This window comes from Chiloscyllium plagiosum, unplaced genomic scaffold (genome assembly GCF_037043375.1).
Source record: "Chiloscyllium plagiosum isolate Xiang-an unplaced genomic scaffold, Cpla_swu_hap1 HiC_scaffold_27, whole genome shotgun sequence".
Taxonomy (NCBI): Eukaryota; Metazoa; Chordata; class Chondrichthyes; order Orectolobiformes; family Hemiscylliidae; genus Chiloscyllium; species Chiloscyllium plagiosum.
The window spans coordinates 23,924,126-23,929,416 of NW_028270165.1; positions in this window are offsets into that span (position 1 = coordinate 23,924,126).

Below are 5,291 nucleotides of genomic sequence, written 5' to 3' on the forward strand. Positions count from 1 at the left end.
GAGAGAGAGAGAGAGAGAGAGAGAGAGAGAGAGAGAGAGAGAGAGAGAGAGAGAGAGAATAGTTCAGGCAGAGAGAGAGAGAGAATGGTTCAGGCAGAGAGAGAGAGAGAGAGAGAGAGAGAGAGAATGGTTCAGGCAGAGAGAGAGAGAGAGAATGGTTCAGGCAGAGAGAGAGAGAGAGAGAGAGAGAGAGAATGGTTCAGGCAGAGAGAGAGAGAGAGAGAGAGAATGGTTCAGGCAGAGAGAAAGAGAGAGAGAGAGAATGGTTCAGGCAGAGAGAAAGAGACAGAGAGAGAATGGTTCAGGCAGAGAGAGCGAGAGAGCGACAATAGACAATAGGTGCAGGAGTAGGCCATTCTGCCCTTCGAGCCTGCACCGCCATTCAATATGATCATGGGTGATCATCCTTAACCAGTATCCTGTTCCTGCCTTATCACCATAACCCTTGATTCCACTATCCTTGAGAGCTCTATCCAACTCTTTGTTAAATGAGTCCAGAGACTGGGCCTCCACTGCCCTCTGGGGCAGAGTATTCCACACAGCCACCACTCGCTGAGTGAAGAAGTTTCTCCTCATCTCTGTCCTATATGGTCTACCCCGTATTTTTAAGCTGTGTCCTCTGGTTCGGCACTCACCCATCAGTGGAAATATGTTTCCTGCCTCCAGAGTGTCCAATCCTTTAATAATCTTATATGTCTCAATCAGATCCCCTCTCAGTCTTCTAAATTCAAGGGTATACAAGCCCAGTTGCTCCAGTCTCTCAGCGTAAAGTCGTCTCACCATTCCAGGAATTGACCTCGTGAACCTACGCTGCACTCCCTCAATAGCCAGGATGTCTTTCCTCAAATTTGGAGACCAGAACTGCACACAATATTCCAGGTGTGGTCTCACCAGGGCCCTGTACAGCTGCAGAAGAACCTCTTTGCTTCTATACTCAATCACTCTTGTTATGAAGGCCAGCATGCTATTAGCCTTCTTCACTACCTGCTGTACCTACATGCTTACCTTCATTGACTGGTGTACAAGAACACCCAGATCTCTCTGTACTGCCCCTTTACCTAAATTGATTCCATTGAGGTAGTAATCTGCCTTCCTGTTCTTGCCACCAAAGTGGATAACCATACATTTATCCACATTAAACTGCATCTGCCATGCATCTGACCACTCACCTAACTTGTCCAGGCCACCCTGTAATCTCCTAACATCCTCCTCACATTTCACCCTGCCACCCAGCTTAGTATCATCAGCAAATTTGCTAATGTTATTACTAATACCATCTTCTATATCATTAACATATATTGTAAAAAGCTGTGGTCCCAGCACGGATCCCTGCGGTACCCCACTGGTCACTGCCTGCCATTCCGAAATGGAGCCGTTTATCACTACTCTTTGTTTCCTATCAGAGCTGAAAATGTGTTGCTGGAAACGTGCAGCAGGTCAGGCAGCATCCAGGGAACAGGAGAATCGACGTTTCGGGCATGAGCCCTTCTTCAGGAATGGGGAAAGTGTGTCCAGCAGGCTAAGATAAAAGGTAGGGAGGAGGGACTTGGGGGAGGGGTGTTGGAAATGCGATAGGTGGAAGGAGGTCAAGGTGAGGGTGATAGGCTGGAGTGGGGGCGGGGGCGGGGGCGGAGAGGTCAGGAAGAAGATTGCAGGTTAGGAAGGCAGTGCTGAGTACGAGGGATTTGACTGAGACAAGGTGGGGGGAGGGGAAATGAGGAAACTGGAGAAATCCGAGTTCATCCCTTGTGGTTGGAGGGTTCACAGGCGGAAGATGAGGCGTTCTTCCTCCAACCATCGTGTTGTTGTGGTCTGGCGATGGAGGAGTCCAAGGACCTGCATATCCTTGGTGGAGTGGGAGGGGGAGTTGAAATGTTGAGCTACAGGGTGGTTGGGTTGGTTGGTCCGGGTGTCCCAGAGGTGTTCTCTGAAACGGTCCGCAAGTAGGCGGCCTGTCTCCCCAATATAGAGGAGGCCACATCGGGTGCACAGGATGCAATAGATGATGTGTGTGGAGGTGCAGGTGAATCTGTGGCGGATATGGAAGTTTCCTTTGGGGCCTTGGAGGGAGGTGAGGGGGGAGGTGTGGGCGCAAGTCTTGCACCTCCTGCGGTTGCAGGGGAAGGTGCCGGGAGTGGAGGTTGGGTCGGTGGGGGGGTGTGGACCTGACGAGGGAGTCACGGAGGAAGTGGTCTTTACGGAATGCTGATAGGGGAGGGGAGGGAAATATATCCTTGGTGGTGGGGTCCGTTTGGAGGTAGCGGAAATGACGGCGGATGATGCGCTGTACATGGAGGTTGGTGGGGTGGTAGGTGAGGACCAGTGGGGTTCTGTCCTGGTGGCGGTTGGAGGGGCGGGGCTCAAGGGCGGAGGAGCGGGAAGTGGAAGAGATGCGGTGGAGGGCATCGTCGACCACGTCAGGGGGGAAATTGCGGTCCTTGAAGAAGGAGGCCATCTGGGTTGTGCGTTTTTGGGATGCGGCGGAGTCGAAGGAATTGGGAATATGGGATGGGATTTTTACAGCGGGCAGGGTGGGAGGAGGTGTAGTCCAGGTAGCTGTGGGAGTCGGTTGGTTTATAGTAAATGTCCGTGTTGATTCTGTCGCCTGAGATAGAAATGGAAAGGTCGAGGAAGGGGAGGGAGGAATCTGAGACGGTCCAGGTGAGTTTGAGGTCGGGGTGGAAGGTGTTGGTGAAGTGGATGAACTATTCAACCTCCTCGTGGGAGCACGAGGCAGTGCCGATACAGTCATCGATGTAACGAAGGAAAAGATGGGGGGTGGGGCCAGTGTAGCTGTGGAAGATGGACTGTTCCACATACCCGACGAAGAGGCAGGCATAGCTGGGGCCCATGCGGGTGCCCATGGCTACTCCTTTGGTTTGGAGGAAGTGGGAGGATTGGAAGGAGAAGTTGTTCAGGGTGAGGACCAGTTCAGTCAGTCGAAGGAGGGTGTCGGTGGAAGGGTACTGGGTGGTACGGCGGGAAAGGAAGAAGCGGAGGGCTTTGAGTCCTTCGTGATGGGGGATGGAGGTGTACAGGGACTGGATGTCCATGGTGAAGATAAGGCGTCGGGGACCGGGGAAGCGAAAATCATGGAGGAGGTGGAGGGCGTGGGTGGTGTCACGAACATAGGTGGGGAGTTCTTGGACTAAGGGGGACAGGACCGTGTCGTGGTATGCAGAGATGAGTTCGGTGGGGCAGGAGCAGGCGGAGACGATGGGTCGTCCGGGGCAGTCAGGTTTGTGGATTTTGGGCAGGAGGTAGAAGCGGGCGGTGCGGGGTTGTGGGACTATGAGGTTGGAGGCGGTGGATGGGAGGTCCCCTGAGGTGATGAGGTTATGGATGGTCTGGGAGATGATGGTTTGGTGGTGGGGGGTGGGGTCATGGTCAAGGGGGCAGTAGGAGGAGGTGTCTGCGAGCTGGCGTTTGGCCTCAGCGGTGTAAAGGTCAATGCGCCAAACTACTACTTTCTCCTCGAAGATTTTAACCCCTCACTTTCTCCTCACAGATCTGAAGTACCAATTCAATTCTTCTGTCATTTCTTTGTTCCCCGTAATATATTTCCCTGTTTCTGTCTTCAAGGGCTCAATTTTAGTCTTAACCATTTTTTTGCCTTTCACATACCTAAAAAAGCTTTTACTATCCTTCTTTATATTTTTGGCCAGTTTGCCTTCGTACCTCATTTTTCCTCTGCGTATTTCCTTCTTAGTAATCCTCTGTTGTTCTTTAAAAGCTTCCCAGTCCTCCGTTTTCCCACTTCACTTTGCTATGTTATACTTTTTCTCTTTTAACTTTATATGTTTCTTAACTTCCCTTGTCAGCCACGGCCACCCCTGCCTCCTCCTGGGATCTTTCTTTCTTTTAGGAATGAACTGATTCTGCATCTTCTGCATTATACACAGAAATATCCGCCATTGTTCCTCCACTGTCATCCCTGCTAAGGTATTGCACCATTGAACTTTGGCCAGCTCCTCCCTCATAGCTCCATATTTCCCTTTATTCAACTGAAATATTGTCACTTCCAATTGTAACCTCTCCCTCTCAAATTGCAGATTGAAGCTTAATGTATTATGGTCACTACTTCCCAATGGCTCCTTCACTTCGAGGTCTCTGACCAATTCTGGTTCGTTACACAATACCAGATCCAGAATTGCCTTCTCCCTGGTCGGCTCCAGCACCAGCTGCTCTAAGAATCCATCTCGGAGGCACTCCACAAGGTCTCTTTCTTGGGGTCCAATACCACCCTGATTCTCCCAGTCTACCTGCATGTTAAAATCCCCCATAACAACTGTAGTAACATCTTTGGGACAGGCCAAATTCAGCTCCTGATTCAACTTACATCCGACATCCTGACTACTGTTTGGGGGCCTGTACCTAACTCCCAAGAGGGTCTTTTTACCCTTAGTATTTCTCAGCTCTATCCACACTGACTCTACATCTCCTGACTCTAGGTCCCCCCACACAAGGGATTGAATATCATCCCTTACCAACATGGCCACCCCACTCCCTCTGCCCGTCAGTCTGTCCTTACAATAGCACATGTAGCCTTGAATATTCATTTCCCAGGCCCTGTCCACTTGAAGCCATGTCTCAGTTATCCCCACAACATCGTAACTGCCAATTTCCAAAAGAGCCTCAAGCTCATCCATCTTATGTCTAATGCTTCGTGCATTCATACATAGTATTTTTAATTTGTTACTGCCCTCACCCTTCCCATCAACCCCTATTTCACTCAACTTTACGGCATGATCCCTTTCCGAGTTTTCTGCCTCATTGATACAGTTGTCTTTCTTGACTTCTCTTGTTCTAACTTTCCCTTCAATTTCCTTTTTAAACATCCAGTTTGTCCCCTCCCACCCGCTACTTAGTTTAAATGTAGCGGTGTTGCAGTAGCAAACCTGCCTGCCAGAATGCTGGTCCCTAACCTATTCAGGTGCAAACTGTCTCTCTTGTATAATTTATGCTTACCACAAAACATACCCCAGTGATCCAAGAATTTAAATCCTTGCTTCCTGCACCAGTTCCCCAGCCACACGTTCAAGTTCATTATCTCCGTTACTGGCCACACCAGCCCGAGGAACTGGAAGCAAACCGGAGATAACCACCTTGGACGTCCTGCTTTTCAGCCTTCTTCCTAGTTCTCCGAAGTCTCGCTGTATTATGTTCCTCCTCTTCTTCCCGACATCATTTGTGCCGACATGTACCACCACCTCTGGCTCTTCACCCTCGTCATTGAGGATTTCCTGCACTCTGTCCGCGATGTCTTTAACTTTGGCACCAGGAAGGCAACA